This window comes from Vanacampus margaritifer, chromosome 4 (assembly GCF_051991255.1).
Source record: "Vanacampus margaritifer isolate UIUO_Vmar chromosome 4, RoL_Vmar_1.0, whole genome shotgun sequence".
NCBI lineage: Eukaryota > Metazoa > Chordata > Actinopteri > Syngnathiformes > Syngnathidae > Vanacampus > Vanacampus margaritifer.
Genome location: NC_135435.1, coordinates 15,717,170 through 15,738,418, shown reverse-complemented (window position 1 = coordinate 15,738,418; position 21,249 = coordinate 15,717,170). Strand labels below are relative to the sequence as shown.

Genomic DNA, 21,249 nt, shown 5'->3' with positions numbered 1-21,249 from the left:
TAAAAAAAATACAATGTTAGTCCAACTTTCAAAATGTTATTGAATTATGCATGGGGTCATTAATAGGGTGACGGGACAAATAGATGTAGAGAGAGATGAATTGATATGGCTCCTCGTTTCTTATGTAAATGAGGCAGACTGACCAGACGGCCACTTGCTTTTTTTTTTTTTTTTTTTTTGAACTCTTAACATCACAACAGCAGGAGGACACACATCCTGATTTCTCACTTCAAGCTGCACACGCGTGCATCAAATCAGTATGGAACAATTATCACTTTGAGAGAAAAAAAAAACATAGGCTAATGATAAACGTAATTTTAATATCCATAGTGTGTGCACAAAACATTATCAATCGAAAATTAATAACGTTCTATTAAAAAACAACAACCAAAATAGTAATGGTCGAATCTAATAAACATTACATGCATAATAAATTCATGTAAATTATAACGTGTAATAAGTGGGCCACAAAAACAAATATTTAGAGTATCAGAATAACACCCACTCATGACACGCTGATTTCACATGTAATTTCGAATGCATCAGCTTAGAAAGAAAATTAACAAGACGTTTTAAATCATGTCTATAACAGAAATGATATGTATGCAATTGATTATTTGAAAAAGGGTCGTGTGGCAATTCAATTCTAGCATATTGCATCAAACGCGAGAAAACACAAGAATAACAAAAGAACAAAAGGCATATAGTGAATGTAAATTAGAAATATTTATCAACTATAAAAAATAAAAATAAAATAAGGATAAAGAAGCACGTTCGTATCTGATCACAATCATTAAAAATGCACCATTTGCATTTTTCCAAACGAACTGAAAATTTATTTCTAATTAATTAAAATGGTGTTTACGAATTTATTTACTGCTGGAAATAATATGAATAAAATCTCGATTAATAAATTCTACCATAGGTGATAAAGGAGGTGTGATCATTTCTTTTCGCCTTATAGGCCTACATCCATGCATGCATGCACGCTTCTTCGACCCTATGTTGTTGTCATCGTTGTTGTTCTTGTTGTGTTGTTGTCCTGCACTCAGAACCATTTCGTCTCGCTCCTATGCGAGCCCCAAGTGCGCAGGTCGGTGCAGGGCTTGTCTCCCGTGGAGCTGCAGTCACGCTTGCACGGTCCCTGTGGTCCGGCTGAACATAAGAGGGCGCTCCCATCGCACCTGGCCGGGCTGCCCAAGTGCAAGGGGGGGTGTACGCGACCCCTCACATGCGCCAGCATGTCCACGGTGCACACACACAAACACTCGCCTTTTCCGTTGGCAAACAAACAAACATCGCACAGTGTATTTAATAATACATTCGTATAAAATCACAACAATTTATGAATAATATTTCAATGTCAACATGAATTATAATATGATTGTGTCACCTTGCATATTGAATTATATCAACCTGCATTTCCAATATAGCACCTTTCAGTCTGAATTTGCATCAACTTCATCCATCAGATGCAAAACTTACATTTAGAATATATTTAAAAAAAAAATACAGTTTGGTGTTCCATCTTAAGCACATACAGTCCGGTTTCTATTTTGAACCTGTTTTAAATAACTATATTCATCTTACAGTTGGACGTCTGATGCCCTTTTTCATGTTTACTCATAAAATGATCACACATCTAACAATCACATTCCTCGTTAGCCTAAGATAGTTTCATACAAATAAAATAAAATCTCAACCATCATCCTTAAATGAAAGTTATGCCTTGTCTCGATAGAATATTTGATACCTAAATACTCACCCCTGCGTTTCCCTTTGTGCTTTGTTTGGGGTTAGACTTGTGCACGCGCCTGTCTGACGCACACACGCAGAAAAAAATGCTAATAACACTGATAATGATAATAATAATAATAATAATGAAAACCTATCTTCATATGTTATTGCGTGTGCGCAATGTTTGTGTATTTTTTTTTAAACTTTTTTTTTTCTTTTTCATTTGCCACTGTTGGTGCCTTTGTGACGTGCACGGCCTGTTGTCTCGCCACAGGTTGTGTTGAGTGTGCAATGCCACTGGTGGATGTGCCGCCTATTGAAGCTGGCACGTGTACGCTTGCCCTTCCCACAGAGAGGCGCAATTGAATGCTGCTCACACAAAAGCAGCCCTCCCACCCAATTTTTTTTACCCCCCCCCACTTTTTTTTTTCTTCAGAGAGGCCCTAAAAGCATGAAGGGTCCCGTCCCCCTACAAAAAAATGATGATGATGATGATGGACTAATGTCACTCGGGCCTTTTTGAATAAAGTCCGTTCTTGCACTGACGGGCTTTGCAGGACTGCCCCCATCCAAGCCTCAAATTACAACGGCCTCTCTTTTATTATCTCCTAGCCCCTCGCACGCTATTTTCAACCTATTCCTTTTTACAATGTCTTCTTCCCGAGAGAGAAGACATGTCGCAAATCCTCCAGATTCCTGCACTCTGCCAAAGAAGTGGAAACGATGTGTGTATGTGTGTTTTCCTCTTTAAAAACAGGTATCATTGCATGTCTTAACTTGTGGATGGCAAGTGTGCTGGAAATGCCAAGATGCAACGCAGCATATATTTTAGCAAGGGGAGGGAGGGAAAGGGTGTTCCTAAAGATTACAGTACATCGAGGGCTAAAGCTTATAAAGTAAATATGAAATGGACTCCCGCACCGCTTTATTCACTCGATCCATTTAAAATAATTCATTCGGTGTCATGTAAGTCATGTTTGGACTAACCCTGTGCGTTACATCTCTCTGATCTGACCTGTGCTGGAATGCTTTACAGCAGAGAATATCCAATCCACATTGTTTCCGTAAACATGGCACCTTACGTGATCACTTCAAGCTGCCTGCATGCTAGACTTTCTGGACTGCATATTATAGCACAGAAACACCACATCATCGTCACAATGCATTCAATATCAAGAATATATCAAGAATGTGCAATATAGACACAGAGGACAGTGGGTATAAATTTTAAATGCTTTATTATACAAGAGAAAGGGAATACTATAGCCTATATTACTGATAGAAGCGAGTTCTGCTATTTCCACAGGGAAAATAGCGTCGTGAAATTTTACAAAAAAAAAGAGACTATTAACAGTATTTGTTCACAATCAGTGCACGATGACATACTTTTTGTTCCTATCAGATCCATCTCTTCCATGTGTCTGACACTTCTCCAAATAGCTAGATTACAACCTCCAGCCCCATGCAAATGATTTTTTTTTACAAGTAAAAAATCTCACTGCATTGAGACACAACAAAAATAAACCAAAATGCATTAGAATCCAAAAATTAGAAAAGCATCTTCTCAGGATTGTCCATTACACTCCAAAATATTTCAAACTGTTTGCTTCTCGTCAGTGACGTAATAATAATGCATTCTAAACAGCCGATGCACACTATCGACACGCCTCGCAAATACATCCACTTTTGTCATACAGTATGTTCATAAAGGATACATATTTATTATCCAAGTTGATCCTAAATAACCCTACATTAACGTTACTTCAAAAAAATGTTAACATCCTCATATAGAGTCGTGTGATTTAAATATGGCTATAACGGTATTTCCCATTCAAGTGCAACACTGAGTGACAATTTAACATCGATTGTGTGTTTATCAATTTACATCTTAACTATTTTATCACGGTTGCACTTTTGCATCCACACGTAAAATTACCTTGTAGATTATATGACAGCGTGTATAATTAATAGTTTCATTTTTTTTAAGTATAGCTTGTATTATGTTGAATAGTAATACTATTTTCCAGCCGCTTTTTATTTATTTATTTATGTATTTATTTATCTAATTATTTATTTTCTAAAAACTTTTTAAGCTGTTCAATAGTGACCGATCCTCGCAAACGTATTCAGGGAAGAAGACGGAGAGCAAAAAAAAATAACTAACATCACATGCCGCTTTAAGTGTGCGGATCATGTGCAAAAGGCGCGTTAAAAGTATTAAAAAGCAATATGTCACAAGTGTGTTTGAAAGGCGAGAAGAGTGTGTTGGAGGCGAACAAGCCGAATGCGAGCGAAGGCTCGCACGCAGCGTGCACGGAGCTCGGCGGCCAGCCAGCGTTCACTTTCACTAATCAAACTCTTACTTCCCGCCTCTCTTAATTCCATATTTTCTATTCCTGATCATTACTTTCCTCTTTTTCTCGCCCTTCCTTGTATCTATCCATCCTCCCTCCCTCCTCTTCCTCCCTCCTACTCGCCCTCCCTCCGCCGGCTCTCCTCTGCTGAATCTTATTGATCCACAAGGCGGCTAATTAGCCCTTCCCTTCGTGCCTGTGTAATGAAGCACATGCGCACTGAATTAATCACAGCCATTTTTTTCTCGCAGGAAACTAATTAGCAGGAATAAAGATCCAAAGAGTTTTTTCTTCCCCCAATCATCAGATCTCACTTTCACCTCTTCCGCGCGCGCCTCCAACTCCGGACTCGGCTGCTTTGCATCCAAATTATTTTTGATATCGCCTTTAACAACTAATAGCTACCTACTTGCGCCCCTTTTTCCAGCCAAGCGCTCGGCAACAACAATGATCTTTCTTTTTTTTCGGCCACCCCCGAGCGCAAACTGACCGAAAGGGGACTCTTCTCGCCTTGATGGGATCTTTAGCTCCATCGTCTCGCTACTGGATTAAAAAGCGAACATCACAAAGCGGCAAATTGTAAGTTTCAACTTTGTCTCCCTTTTTTGTCTTGTTGTTGCTGCACGATCCGATTCTCTCTCTCAGCCTCTTTCCTCCTCCATGGCGGTGGACTTGTAGCGGAGCTGGTCCCCCCTTTTTCAAAAACTCGCCTTCCGGGTGCGAGAAAGACTCGTTTCATGCAAGTTTCGAGCTTTATTCGAGATTTTTGGGCTGCCTCAAAGGCGTTGTGTGGTTACCTGTGTTTACATCAGCGCTCGTCCTCTCCTCTTCGTTTACCGGCGACAACAAGCGGATCCTTCGAGACGAGGCGAAAAGAAGCGCTTTTCAAGCAGATTCGGGCTTTTCGGAGGGGACGGGGAGGTGCGTGGAGTGGTCGTGGGTGTCGAGAGACGTGTTTGGACGGGATTCGCGGGGGTCGGCCAGCGGCGGTTCGTCACGGAGCGCAGCCCGGGGAAGGAGCTCCAAGTCCAGCCTGTTGTCTCGGCGTGGGTCCGGCGGCTCTTTCGCGGAGCTCACAGCTCTCGCGTTTTGTGCAGAAAACATTTAAAAACATGCCTGTCCGATGGTAGGGCTTCTGTGTGGGGTGTTTTGTGAGATCCTTTCTCCTGGAATCATTTTTTTCTTTCTTTTTGTGCGAGCCCTCCGCCCAGACTCGCTGCTACTCTTTGCCCCCCATCGGCTTCATCCCACCTCGGCTCGGCTCTCTCACTCGTCCCCGGCTCTTTGCTTCTTTCGAACCTTGTATTTCTTTTTTTTCTTTTTTAAAGTCGATTCTCAGCCGTTCCCAGACCAAGTCCCGTGCAAATCGATCCCCCGTGTGTGTGCGTGCGTGCGTGCGTGAGCGCCTCGCGCGTGCCCGTGACGTGCAAGTGCGTGCGGGCTATGAAAAAAAGGGAGCCCCGGGTTCTCCTTCATGACAGCAGCGGATCAGGCGGGACCGCCAGCCAAGCAGCCCTACAAAGTGCACGCTGGCGACATGGGATCGAGCGGCTGCTTCTCCGAGCTGCAGACCTCCAGGAGGACTGCAAACCTGCAAAACAAGCATTGGCCCATTCCTCCGATCTTATAGACATCAGGAGTGGAAACTTGACATTGTGCAGGTCACATTTTAAAAGCACTTAAGCATAATGTCAAGAAGGCACCTTTTGGAGGGAAACCACAATTATGTAACAACAAAAATGTATAGCTTAAAATAACATTCTGGGGGAAAAAAAAAGAAGTCGGTTTTTGGTTGATGGAGAAGCAAGAGGAGGATTTGTCAGCAGTGGCTTGGCTATTTTACACAGAAGAAGTGAGGGTGGTGTGTTTTGGGTGGGGGTGGGGGGTTGTTTAGGTCAGACAGCAAGAAACAAGGGGAACAAGGGTCACCGAGCGAGTGCACAGATAAAAAAGCAAGGAGAGGAAACCCCCTCGCCAAACAGCCGTGGGACTATGTCAGTCCTCGGGGGTAGTGGGGGGTTCTTGCATGGAGGAACAGGGTGATGCTGTTGTTATTTTGGGTGGGGTGGGGGGTAGATAGAGCAAAACACACTGGCGCTTGTCAGTAGATGTAAGACTACATGTAGTTGAGGTTAGAAGGGAAATAATAGTGCTGTAATATATATTGCAACAAAGAGGAAAAAGTGGAAGGTTGGGGTCTGGTGGTGTTTTAGGGGTGGTAGGGGTCAGATAGCCGAGGGCCATGGAGGAGGAATCAGGGGAAGAGGTCAGATAAACACATCTCCACCTCTCAGAGTAGAGAGGAGCAACCACATTGAAATTGGAAGGCCCATTTATTATTATTTTTATTTTTATTCTTATCAATCAGTCCTGCTTACATAAGTCTGCCATTTTTGCATGTCGGCCGATTTTTGTACGTTTGGACCGCATTGATGCGAGTGTGAAACACACGCAGGTAGATTTTAAGTGATCAGCCGTCCTCCCCTGTCACACCAACACTCTTCCTCGTCTTCCTGCTCCTCCTCCTCCTCCCCGTCTCTCTTTTTTGTTACAAAACACACACATGGAAATATTTACCTCAGACATATTTTCTGTCTTGCATCTTTGTCATATTGTCAGTAGATTATAAACCCTATCAAATCTACCGGTCTAGCATTGTAGCACGATGGGCTGAGTGTGTGTGTGTGTGAGATAGAGAGAGCGAGAGAGAGAAAGCGAGAGAGAGAGAGAGAGTAAGTGTGTGTGTGTGTGTGTTTGTTTTGCCAATCGCCGGGTTGCAAGGAGTTAAATATGACAGCATGGCTGTAGAAGACGACATTTCTAAAAAATAATTGAAAAGCTGCCATTTTAATTTGACACTCATGACTTAGTGGTGAGGAGTTATTCACATCACAAGTGTTATGACAATAATTTGCCTTTCCCAAGAATTAAAATACATTTAAATTTTTTCATGCCATGTCAAAATTTCCATTATAAGAATGTTGTTACACACTCTTAATTTAATGCAATTTAAATTGAATATTTATTTTCAACAGTTTCATCTTGCTTTCTTCAAAACAACTAAATTGTCAACATGTCATATTAATGTGTTGGACAGATTATTAGTAAAATATTTAATTGGAAAGACAAATATAATTTAAAAAAGTGCATTGATTTGTGAGTACACATGCTGAATGCTCTTGTAAACATTTGTCATTTCGGAGCATTTTGATATGACATAAAAATGATAGAGCTTCCCCCCCCCCTTTCACATCATGATCCCGGCGTATTTGTGTATCTAGCGAGCGACGGAGCACTAGTGGAGACCATTGGTAGGCTTGTTTCATGGTATGGCGGTAGCACCGAACCAAGGGAGGTAGCCGCCTCTGGCAGTCGTAACCCCTTCCCTCCCTTTCTATCCTTTTCCCTCCCTCCCTCGCTGGCTATCTGCTCCTCGCTGTGCCTCCAAATACTGTAGCTCCCTCTTTACCTCCCACCTTCCTGTCGGCGGGTACTGGCCCAGCAGGGGTGCTCGCTAACATGTCCTCGGTCAGAGAGAGTCTTTGGTCGAGCGCTAGGCTAAGACCCCCCCGTAAATAACAATAAACACATGCTACCGATATGTGAAATTGGTCAAAAGTCAAATAGGAGCTTCTTTGTCAGAGCTGTAATGTTGCCTGTAAATGTGTGTGAGTGATGAGGGTGCCATGGATGCAGATGGTCATTTCAATCTGACCCGTGGTTTTGAATATGCAAGGCCATATGCGGGATAAAGACCAGTTCTTCCAGTTGTCCTGCAGCTGAGGCGGCGTGACGCGTCACACGCCGGCGGTGGGCAGGACGTCGGGTCGAGGCAGGGGGAGGGAAATGGAGGGTGGGATGACATGACTGCCGTGCTCTCAGGTGTGTGTGTGTGTGTGTGTGTTCTCTGCTGGATCCTGAATGCCAGTGTCCAAACAGACTCCACTTCCCCCTCCACTTTTCTCCGAAATTCCTCCCTGTCTCCTCTTTTTCTCCCCCCTACTTTGTCAGTGACATCCTTATATAAGCAATTCTGGCAGGCTTTTTCTGTGGTTTGCTTTTCCCAATATGTTCTCATGTTAACAATCATGGTTAAATCACCACAGGACACCTAGATTTACGACTCGAAAGCAGAGTGTTTGTGCAGCTGCATTAAGACTGCTTTGTATGATTTGAAACATGAACCACATTTGTCGAGAATGCCTCATGATGCCTTGCTAGACTTTCTCTGTATTTATATTTTTTCGTATTTATTTCCTTAAAAAATATACAAACTTGTGTTTCTATGCAGATAAATAATGCTCACATCATCCACAAGTCACTGTCTGTAAAAAGGGAGATTTTTTTATTTATTTTACATTCAGCAATGTGTAGGGAAGAAAATATGTGTCTGGTGAATTTCTACAAATCTGTATTCCAATTGTTACCGTAAAAAAATGTAGCTATAGACGGGAGTAGAATCTTACTCAAACAGCGTTGACTGTCAGCAGAAGACCCATGTGATCGAGACCTGTTCAGAAGTGGCTGCATATTAGAAAGGGAGAGTGTGTGAGTGTGTGTGCATAGCATAGCAGCTACATCCTATCTTGGGCCGCGGCAGCTAGCATGGAGTGTGGCGGGATGGGAGATAGGACAGATTGGCATCATTAGACGACACAATTACACACTAGGCTAAGAACCGGGCTCCGAGGGCTGCATAAAAAAACACACACACACACACAACGGACCATAGCCACACCGCATAAGCCCATCCCTCTCTTGGACCCTGGAGGCCAGCATTCCACCCTCCGCGCTGGCGCTTATCATCACAAAGGACAGAATGCATAAAATATGGAGGACGCTTAGACAGGTCGGCTTTCTCTGGCCGTACTGAGCCCGGGAACAATACGTGGGCCCCTCTGGCCTGTGACTCTGACGACACATACGCCGTCTTTTTATACTCCCCTATTCCTTTGTCATCCTCTTCCTCTTCCTTTCGGTTACTGTTCTCTGCAGAGTGATAACCGCACGGGCATTGTTTATCAGTGCTGTGTAACCAAACCGGACGGGAAATATTTCATACATACAGTTCACGCTCTTGTATTATGCATTTTTATTAACTGTTTTAAAATATTGCCCTCACCAATGGTTAGCTAATATTGTTAACACAGCCCTTTGCTGACCTTACATGTTGTGTGGGGGCATAAATAGCTAAATGCAGCTTGGATTTGCTATTCAGGCAATCATGGTGTCATTTTCTATTTTCTATTTTAATTTTTGCCTCATTGCTAATTTACAGCGATGTCATGCAGCATCATACTACCATTAGGAGCAAATGCAGTGTGTGTTTTTTATCTCTTGAGCATCGGATGAATGTGAGCGAGATATACACAATATAGTGTACACACCTTATTTAGTTTTACTAAAAATAGCAGCTAAACTGATTTAGGCAGTATTTGAGATCATATTTATAATAAAATAATTTTACAACAAGTCTATCATTCCTTAATTTACAAATACCTGACTGAGAGGTGCATACTCACATTATTTTGTTAAAAATTTTTTTTTAATTTCTGTCTCCATGCACACTCGTGACAGCCGAGATATTGGAATGTACTGGTCGGATGTGCCGGACCCGAGGTCTGTGGCACTTCCTCTCTGTGTACTTTACATCTTATCCTCCCCGGGATTACGGCGAGAAGAAAAGAAAAGAGCCGATGCTGGAGCGCCCTCTCGCTCTGGCACCCTTTTCCTCATTTTCGGCGATTCACGCGCACAATAAAATCCCGACAAAAAGTGTAATTCACTTGCAAATGTGCAGTAGCCATGTCCATGCTGCATGTGAGGGGGAACCAGAGGGAGAAGGGAAGCGAGCGAGGGAAGCAGTGAGGGGAGGGGCCGGGATGCAACGACATAAAGAGCACACAGCGGCGTATTTCACTGAGAGAAGAAGCTGAGGTGAGCTGCCGGCTGCCTCTTTCTGGTCAGGAAACAAAACTCCATCCAGCATCCACCCCTTGATGGATTCATGGGAACTTGGTGCAGATCTATTTTATTTTTTATTTTATTTTTTTTTACAAGTCTTTCAGATTACGAATAAGAAGCACCATATGCTAGGTGTATAAAATGTCCTATTTGTCATCTCCAGTGCCTCAGGCGACGAACTGTCAGGCCAGCAGTAAAGGGGTTAAAGAGCAGGGCTAGCCCTGTTTTGTCTCTGCGGCCCTCTTTGCCATTGTTGTGGTGGAATTGAGCTTGGTGCACCTCACTTGACCACAGCACAAGCAATAAAATGGCCTCCAAGTGCTGTCAACGACGTATAGTACTATTACTAGTTCCCTTTTGGTTGCTCATACACAGGCATGTACAGTCCATGCATGTTTTCACTGATTTGACACCTTTTCTGTCTGATAGAATATACAGGCTGTTCTGCCGCGTGAGGTTAGTTTTCCTGCATGCAAATAAGCAACACAGAAGGCAAATTTGCATCTGTAGTGTTGGATGAAGCAGACAATATGTACACTTTGTAATACTTGCAATATTCAGAATTATGGTTATGAATTATTTTTTTTGTTTTTTTGTTACACACTATCAAAATAGTTGGTATAGTAGGAGTCAAGGCTAGACCCCAAAGGGCAAATTATTGAACTCTAAAATAATTCTTTACATGAATTTGCATTCATTGTATTTTATTACGTGTGTGCCAAATACAATGCAAATCTTAAGACTGCGGCAGACTCCAGCCTAACATTTCTATCTGCCGGCTGTTATATTATTTTACACTCGTGTTCGCTTGATTTTTGTGACAATAATGATGCAAATATCATGAATAATTTAGTTTTTCAGGTTTGAGAATGTACGATATCAACGCACCGTGTCGACGGCGCCGCGTTTGATTGCAGAGATGATTGTTTATAGTCCACCGTCGCAGACGTCGTAATTAAAAAAGAAGAAGAAGATATACTCTGCGTGTCTGCCGCCATGTCAGCTTGTCAAATAAGCATAAAGTCGCGAGGGTGTCGGTGGATTTATGAAAGAGTTTTGAATTATATATTGCTCCGTCTCAATGTGTAAACTTTATGTCAGGTGTAGCACAGGCTGTGTTAAACGTTACACCAGGTCATAATCAAACCAACATTCACAAATATGCAGCAGTGGAATCTCAGGAAATCATTGCCATTGCCTTGAGTGGGGTGTCTCCTTTATGCTTGACTCTTACAGTTTGTTGCAATATATTTGGTTTTGTAAAAGGTACAGTCAGTTACCTTGAATTCCTTTGCCTTTGGGTACATTTTTGTGTAGATTGTCCTTTGAGGGACAGAAATATGCCATACCCATAAATCTATCATAACAGTATCTCAAATCACATTCAAAAATGTCATTAATCAATTATAGCCTTCCCCCAAAAAATCAACAAAGTTTTGCAACGTGTTTGTTAAAGTGGAAGTCAACCCCAAAAAATGTTCCTTACAATGTACTTATGTTCTATTTATACCCATTAGTCGAAACATGTAATTTTGATTAATATTATGTTTGTGGAATATGAGTTAAGCAGCAAAATCTACCAGTTTTTATCCATTTTAGGAAGCGGCCATTTTGCCACTTGCTGTCGACAGAAGATAACATAATAGTTGCTCAGGTAAGGACCAATCAATGCTTACCTGTTTTCTGAAACTGAACTGTGATTGGTCGTTACTTTAGCGCTGAGCAACTCGATGTCATTTTTAGTCGACGGCAAGTCTCAAAATGGCCGCCCCCTTAGATGGATGTTGCTGCTTAATTAATGTTCCACAAACATAATATTAATTAGAATGTCACGTTTAGACTAGTGGGGGCACGTATTATTGTAAATAAATGTTTAGTGTTGACATTAATTAGGAATTACAACTTTATGTACTATATTTAAAAAACATACAGTAATGACACAATAGAATATAAGGAATTAAACCTTTTTTGCCACTTTTTTTTGTGCATAGTTTCAATAGACATTCTGCTGCTCCATCTGGTGTGTGCACCTTGGCCACCTGGGGGCAATATAATATAACCATACTGAGACAGTCGGTATTAATTGTTCTTTACAGAGGATAAACAATATATGCCTGCCAGTATTTTTTAAATTATGTTTCTATGTTTCTCCACCATTTGTGTTTAAATATTTGTTGTTTAAAGGGTTATAACACAGCAACGCCAATTCTCTTCATCATTAGCCTGTCTATGTCATTTTGCTTTGTTTGTTAGCATTAAGCTAAACAGGATTTACTTGTAGCAATATGTTTGTTTTAAATCCACAGGGTGTAATTCTCAGTTTTCTCAGTAGGAGTGTCAATAAATAGCTTGAAGGCTCTTTATGCTTGCAAGTCAAAGCAAAATGTCGGCTAATCGGCGACTCGTATCTCGGGTGTGGGGTCACTTGCATGTTAAGGCACCACTGCACAGTGCTTCTACCAATATGTTTTTTACTACACACTTCTCCCCAAATATATGCGCTTCTCACCATGGGTCTCACTGTACCCAAAACAAATGTGGTGTCTGCTTTTCCCTGTTGTAAATGAACAAACATGAGGACCTTGGTGTCTCATAATAAATTGATTAAAGCGAAGGCTCCCACGAAGCACAAGAAAATGTGCCTACATGGGGAACTGCACGGTCTCCCACCAAACATAATCTTTTACTGTATGTGTATATGGTTTCATTGCCCTTTTTTGCATGTGGCCCTCATTCTTCACCCTCTGCAGCATGTGATCAAATGTACTGTTTTGTGTCCAATGGCTCATAGCAGCGACATTGCGTGTGATTTCCATGCGAGTATTTTAGCTCACTGTGACTGCTTGCTTTTCATTCAATTGTGCAGTGGCACAGAGCAGAGATGGGCCTAGGTGGTCCACAGGGAACGGGTCAGGTCCCGCGGGAGTGTAGCCGAGCCAGACGACCGTGACAGACAGGTGACCTCGGCCTTGTGATGTCATTTACCTCGTCTGGTCGCCATGGCATCCATTTGCCTTAATGAAGAAAGATGGAGAGGGAGGCTAGTTTATTCATATATTGCCATTGCAGGGCTCACATTTTGTCATTTGTGACTATTCACATTGTTTCAGATAGGTCTGAGAGTGTCTGATATCACCGGTAAGCTCAAATTGTTTTGTTAGGCGGTGAATGAAAACAGCCAGGCCATGTAGGAAATCAACTTGCGGAACAGCTCGAATCTAAGCGGATACTGATTTTTACAGCACTCTAATACACAGTATTTCCCTTCCATACACATATCGACAAAGTCATACGCATCCCATGTGTCAAAATAGTTGACTTTGGCATGCATTCGTGCAGATCCACGCAAGGTGTGAATCTGTATGCGGAACATAGCGACGAAATGGGCCCCTCTCACTGCTTGCTTTGTGCTGCGGCCAGGTGTTTCCTCTTGTCGGATCTTGCCCCCATGTCACATGTCATGGTGAGAGATGAAGTTCTTACTACTAGTTCGAATGTTTTTGTTGCCTTTCAGGAATAGTATGCAACGTCTGAATTGGTTAGGATGAGACCCTTCAGTTACTCTTCAATCTTTATTGGATTATTCTTAAATTTCAGGTAGACTGACTACTCGCCAATGCACAAAACAAATTAATTTGGCGGGGAAAAACTTCACCAAAGAGAACAGATTGTGGTCCAAAACGTGTAACCTCTGACCTGCAGTATTCCCACAGAATCTTTGTGAACATATTTTCCCCAGAGAGCTGCAAATTCACTTCCTGTGGGTGTATTGACAAGGCGTCCCAATACTTTTGTATATCAAACTTTGTTTACACTATCGAAAATATGACTTTAGAGGAAGTGCTGCAGAGAGCGAAGCATTGGTCAGGGACAGGAAAGGGGGGTTGCAGACACAAGTCCCATCACTTCCTTCCTTTATATTGGTCTTTTGTTTTATGAATCATGATTGTCAAAATAACATTATGCAGAAGGGGAAGTGGAGGACTGAAGCTGAATTTCCATCAAAACATTTGAAATCTTAAAAAAACCCGAAGGAGCATATAAAACGTGACAGCGTGTCTGTTATCAAGCTTTTAGACCTTGTGTAAATGTGGCCTATCTCGCTAATCAGCTCAGCGTGTTTTGCCAAAACTGCACTTCTCATCGCACCATGTGACAGGCAACCTAAAACAAGACCGTATGTTTTGACCCTGATCCGGAGACAACAGTCATTTCTCACACATTGCAGACCTGCTGCTTCCTCAGGACATCTCTGAGCACGGTCACGTGCGCATGTGCCCGCATGCATGTTTGTCCTCCATGCTATATCTGTATGCCTTGTTTCCTCTTTTCCCAAATAGCGTGGAAGCAAACGGGGGGGGGGGGGGGGGCGCGACACCTGCACCCCTTGTGTCTCGTAGAGTCCTGCGGTCAGGGTGAAATCTGCTCTCTCGTGTCAGGCGGCTCTGTGGGTCTTCAACAGGAAGCAGGGGCCCCGCTGTTTCACAATCTTTCTAGAAACAAGAAGCAAGTAGTACATACGCTATGGTGTGCGACTCACTGCCAGCTTTGCAGTGGGTACCATCATAAGGCGAGAACCGTGTTGCTTTGAGGTTACAGGAACTTGACTCAACCGTCTTTTGGACTATTTATTTTATTATTTATTTATTGGCACTCCCAGTTTGTTCACTTTCAAACTAAAGAAACACATAGTTTAGCTTTCAAGCTGCTAAGCTTAATGCTAAGTAGCATGTACATTGCAGTGCTATAATGATTTAAGCGATAAATTGAACACAACCAGTGCAGCAACACATATAGACAGACAATATAACAATGTTTATGGTAGAGCTACAACTAACAATTATATTCACAAATCCATAAATCTGGCGATTATTTTGTTAATGAATCTGATTTATTTATTTTTTTTTTCAAAAACAGGTCAGTATTTCAAATTGGCAGTGTAGAAAATGCACAAACAATTATGATTCAGTTACTGGTTCGGTCTTAAACTTGTCAGAAAATAGGAAAAAATATTTATCATTGTTTTAGAAAATAAAAGCAAAAGTTTGCAAATGTATTATTCTATTCAACACAAAGATAACAAGTCTCCTTTTATGGAGGACTAGGGTAAGCTGAAAGAAAGCTGAAATCCAGAGGATATGGAATTTTTTTAAATTTAACAACACCTCTAAAAATACTCGCTTAGTTATCGATTAATGGCTCTTTCTCGTGGTATTCTTTATCCTCTGCGAATAACAACTATTATTAGTGCTGTACTGATGAAACATCTAAATATACAGTATATCCATCTCTCTGTCTTAAATCACCCCCAGGTGGCCCAGGTGGGCCCAGCAGAACGAGCAGTACAATTGCTGCTCAGTTGATGAAGAGGGACAAACATGGTTTACTTATTTTGTTTATATTATTTAATATTCTCATTACTGTATATTTTTTATAAAGTACAATAGTGCTGTTCTTTCTAATTGAAATACACATTACAACAATTTATTATTATTATTATTATTTTTGAATTCTGGAACACATTATTGGCATTGTTATTTCAGTGGGAAAAAATGATTTGAGATACAAGTTGTTGTTTTTTTTAAAACAGAAACTCGTATCTCAAAGGACCACTGTGTAGTATAAGTGGACCCCTGAGGCCTGCTCGAGGGGCTAGAGGTGTGGTGATTGTGTGTTTTGGGCATGGCTTGTGTCAGCGTGTTTAGTGTTTGCTGTGCGGGCATTTATATGCAAATGGTGAACAAGCTATTGGGACGGCTAATTACAGTGGGGGGCCTTTGTGTGTGCCAGGCTGTCAGAAACTGGCAGTTTGGGAGCACGCCGGCCCCGGACTTCCCCTGCTTGTTTACTCATTGTCTTTCCTTATTACCCCCTCATTGACACACCCCTTTTTGTGTGGCCGGGCTGTTTGCTAGCTCGCTAGCTCCTCCCCCTGTGGCGCTGGAGTTAATGTAGTAGATTATAAAGGCCAGCAATACGGCCCCGCTCACTTCCTCTTTCATCAGGTGGGCCCGCCACTGCTTTTACTCCCCAAACCTCTCTGCCAGAACACGCAGGGAGCGTTCAGCCTCGTAGTATTTGCTTCTACAGCTGATGCGCCGCTAATTACGTGGGTTTATAAAAATGCATTTAGGTCAGGTACTAATCTTATGCAAATTTATGAGCAGGCAGAAGCAAATATTAACTTGTAGAGTCACTGATATTCAAAGGATGGGGACAAAGGTACGCCTGCCTCACCTGTCATATGTGAGGGTTTTTATTCCTTCTGTGAGTCAGTCAGAACAGCATGAAGCCCTCCTAAAGCTCCCCCTCCCCTCAAAATAATTCTATAGAACTCAGGAGTGTCTGAAATAGAGATGTTCCTGTAGCCCAACGGTTACTATTTGTAGCAATGGAACCACAGATGCATCTTTGTGTTAAAAGGGTTTCATGATTAAAGACGATTCTTGTGAATATTGCAAATGGAGAAGATGCAGTAAATAAGCCGAGTGTGTACGTGCGCTCACGCTCATCTGATCATGTGATCAAGGAGCAAAGACAGGGGCAAAGACAGGCCAGGTTGTCTCCTGTTCGAAAAGCTCAAATTGAAAAGCAGCACCTTAAATCAATATTTTCGTCTTTTTTTCCCCTTGCTCCTATTTGGTTTCTCTCGCAATCTTCACGTTTATTTTTCAGGAACTACTTCACATTGTGCGCTTTGTTGTGAGTGCCCTTTTGTAATACTAAATCTCGACAGAATATACAACCATATCAAACTCGCTAGGCAGCATTCTTATGGAATTATTTGGCTTGTGCTAAAACAAAGAAAGAGCAAAAAAGTGCAAACTTCTGCCTTTGTGTTACAGCTCAACTTCCCTCAAGTGTAGTGTCGTTGTTTTTTTCCACTCACATGTGTGTGTATGCAGCAACACACAAGCCAGGTGCTTATAGTGAGCTGGAATTGGAGTATAATATATGTATTATATCACATATCCAAGTATTTCAAGCAGAACAGTTCAGGTAACACCCTACAGTGTGATTTGGAACAGTAAACCCTGACCCAGCTTATGTTTCCACAGCTGGGTGTGTAGGCGGGATGGTGATAGCTGTGTCATAGTGTGACATCATGCAGTATTTTTGGGATTCAAGAGTCACAAGTTGTAAAGATACTACAAAAACAGATCTATACTATACCACTGTAGCACTCTTTTGTTAGGGTACTAACTAACTGCAGTAGTATGCTAGCTAAAATTCTTGGGCAATTGATTCAATCTAGTCATTTTCGACAGCATTAAAAAGCCTTTCCTCTGAGCCAAGTTGTGGTGGATCTGGCAGGACCGACACTGGCCGTGATATCAAACAATACTTAACAAAATTCATATTTATGTATGCACGCATATACTTGTGGATGAAATATCAAAGCGTGTAGTCTCAGTGGCCAAAATGTACTTGAGTATAGCATCAGTGGCAATCGAGGCAGCTGCTTAAAAGAAAAAAAAAGATCCACGCTCTCCATTCCGCAGTTTATAGATATTGTGATTTAAAGCAATACCAACTTAATGAAATGTATAATTATATATGTGGATGAAATAGTAAAACATGCAGATGCAGTGGTCAAAAAGTGAGTATGTAGCGCATGGTGCGTCATTGAATGGGGGGGGGGGTGGGGGTGGGGGTGTGCACAACAGGGATAACAAGAGCAAAGATGATCACTTTAAGTGGATAAAACTAAAAATGTTGAATATTATTTTGCATATAATAGAGATAGACCGGTATGTTTTTTTTTCAGAGCCAATACAGATTATTAGTATTCAAGGCCAATAACTGATATTTGGAGCCAATACTCATTTTCACTAAAAGAGATGAATCAAAAAATACTTCCTCTAGTTTTTAATTTTTAATCTTATTTATTATTTATTTTTAATCTAATCTCAAAAAGATCAGGGACCTCTCAGGATAATAGATTCCTATTGTTTTCTACAGTAAATAACTGTAATAAATAATCAAAATATCTGAAATGTTACATTTTTATTTAACATCTTAGATTTAATTTCAAACAAAAACAGAACGTGTAGAGTATTCCCAGGGTCAGCATCATCTCTTATAAAATTAACTGAAAAATTAAATGACTAGTTCCCAGAAGTTATCAGTTTTAAATTTAATCATAAATCTATGATGATTCTTTAAAAATATATTCACGCTAATGCTGAATATTGGCACTGATAATTGGCCTACCCCTAATAAAGAAGCAAAATGTTTTGTTTTGTCACAATTATTTATAAGATTTGTACTGGTGGCCCGGTTTGGCCAGCTCAAGTGAACTTTGAGTGCCCCGGGCCATTGGGCCACCATTTTTGTTGACCGTGTAAGCAAAATGTTTCCACATTTCACACTGTGCCTCTTTTCCCTTAACGAGCTGCAGATGAGCATGAAAGTTTTGGACATTTCCAACACAATCTTCTGGGACAAATGCACTGCCCACTACAATACATTGTGTGTAAATCGGATCAGAACAACTCTAGAAAAACTTTATGTACTGCAATACTACGTTTGGTACCCCATTGAAAGAGAACCAAGAACTGAATCAGTACTGTAATTCTGGTGCCTCTAACAACTTTTCGGAAAAGGGGTCTCTGGCCAATGAAACTCGAGAAAAAGCCCGATGTGAGGCAACAGCTGCTCCTTGCTGTCTGTGCTCCTCGCCCTGGCCTGTCTGACAGTAGTCAGCCTGAAAAATATGAGACCTCCCTTGACTTCTGTGCTGGGAAACAAGTAGAAAGGACCGGGCAACCCATACACAAGTTCTTATTTTTGCGCTACTCAGTTCAAGGTCATTCACTCATCCCAACACAAATCAAAGTCTTCATCACATATACGCTGCCCTGAAAATACCGTGCAATCATCGCTTGCTTGATTTCTCATCTTTTTAATTCAACACTTTCTGTTTTAGTCAAATTGTCACAATTAGTCCTTCAAGCTTTTTTTTCCAGTTCCCCTTTTCTCTAAACATTGTGCTGTAAGCCTGGGACTTCCTGACAGCTCCTCTCGTCTCCACATTTCCTCCCCACATTTCTCGCCTTCTTTTCTGCCTTTTGCGGCCACGTTCAAACCCTAGCCCAGCAGAGAAAGGCATTCAGCGCCATAATCCGGGGCTCCCTCCATCAGGAATGCTAATACGTGTGATTGTGTGACCTGCCTGAGCCCGGCAACATCTGCAGCAGCCTATGGCGAGCCCCCGCCCTGCCCCCTGCCTTTGAGCGCTCACTCACGGCCATTATTTGATTGTTTCACTTCACGCCTGTGACCGGGCACAGCAGTTAACCCTGTAATGCTCACAGCAGCGCTGCACACAAGGCCAGAGAGGGGTGTGTGGCTTTCAAGACAAGAGCTTTCCCATGACAGGCCTCCCTGACTGCCCATCTGGACCCCTACCCTCGCGCTGTTTACTTATGCATTCCAACAGTGGTCACAGTGTGCGTGCGTGTGTGTTCATGTTGTCAACATGAAAGTTTGGCCACTTGCGGATTGATGCATAATTGCAGAAATTATGCAGACGCAAGCCGTTCTTTCCATGAGTAGGCCTTTCTTTCTCAGAGACATCAAGAAAAGAAAAGTTATTCTTGGGATCTTAAGGGACACTGCTTTTCACCCCTCTAGCAGGTATTGCAGTTGAAAGGAATGACTGTTGGGATAGTGTAAGTTTCCAGAAAGATGAATTACTGGTGAGGCAGAACTGACAAAGTGAATCTGTGTCAAGATGGAGTGCCGCTGATTGAATTACCCTTCTCCTCAGTCTTGGCTGGATGCCTGTTTTCAAGCTACAGCCCACTATAGGCAAGCGTGCGGACTACGTTGGCTTTGCACACGCTTCATCCACATCCAAACATTAAGCAATTCAAACTTGGACATCCTTGCCTTGTTGATGTTGAGGAAATGCTTTCACCGTTGTTACATGATTGTAAATCACCGCATTACCATGGCGGTGTAAAATGATCAGATATGATTCACACCCCAGTCAGCACATACTTAACGAACAAAATGTGCTAAAATAGTGTTGATCTATGAGGTGATTAATGGCCTCTTGTAGTCAAATTAGATGTTCAAGTGCTTGTTTGTTCATGTCCTTTATTGATGTACTCATGTGTAGCCTTAAATGAGGAAGTGACAACTCATTTTGAGAAATTGAAATTGAAAATGATTCACCGATCCCCTGGGGTTAGATCAAACTTAGGTTAAAGAACCACTTCGGTAAACCATAAGCTTTACATCAAACCCAGTATTAATGGTTCAAGTGCGTTGAGCCAGGCTAGGAAACTTTCCACTATATATATATATATATATATATATATATATATATATACAAATATATGTATTTAATTGACTCACAATGGTTAACCCTCCTGTAATGTTTGTCATTTGAATCAAATATTGACACTTGCATCTTAATTAAGATATGTATAGGACTTTCTAAAAGTGTTCACTTCAGCTCCACCACTCCTAATGTTCTCTGTTAATATAAACTGTATGAGTCATAGACAAATATTAGTGGGCAAATTCCAGTGATGAAAGATCACCTCATTTTTTTTCTTCTTTTTTTTTAAATAAAGTTCCTGTTACACTTTAGTCACAACCACGACAGCACAAAACTATTACCGGTGTATATACAGTACACCTTCACTTGTTTCACTTGTGTTTAATCTGTTCATTCCAGATACATTGTCTCTTTTTTATATCGGATATAAATATTTGATTCAAATAACTGCAGATTAGAACGCTCCCCCTTTTTATGTCTGTTTACAGATGTGCTTCAGGTTTTTCAAGATGGTTTAAAAGGAATGGGCTCTGCAGAGCCAAATTGGATCTGGGTATGTAAATACTGCTCTGATGTTTAATGAGAAACAAAGTTAGCTAATTATAGCAGCTCTGAGAAACATGAGGAGGACAGTGGGAAATGTTTCCATCACTCCCTGGCTCTATAGATTACTGCCTAATTGCCTCAATCGAATCAGGCGGAGACATTAGCCAGAGAGGCAGAGCGGGAGAAACACAAGGATAGGACTGATTACACGGATCCGTCGGTGGCTCTTAATCCAGCAGAGGACCCTCAAGTCGAGCGCTTTGGCCTGGCGTGAGCCCTCATGTCCTTGATGAACCCTCTAAGTCCTCCCTTGGACAGATCTGAAGGTGAGCACTGTGCTCTATTCTGTCTCGCCAC

The 21,249-nt window shown here is 41.7% G+C and overlaps 1 protein-coding gene across 6 annotated transcripts in view; it reads left to right on the top strand.

Annotated features, from left to right (window-relative positions):
• Positions 1–21,249, top strand: part of zfhx3b (zinc finger homeobox 3b) — a 346,429-nt gene that overhangs the window by 174,920 nt on the left and 150,260 nt on the right. For 3 of the 6 annotated variants that reach the window (XM_077562965.1, XM_077562964.1, XM_077562958.1), the window contains exon 1: positions 4,238–4,670. The exons of the other annotated variants lie outside the window; for them this stretch is intronic. The gene's annotated coding sequence lies outside the window, so the exon portion shown is untranslated. Of the gene's footprint in view, positions 1–4,237; positions 4,671–21,249 lie in introns of those variants that run through there. 6 annotated transcript variants of the gene reach the window in all.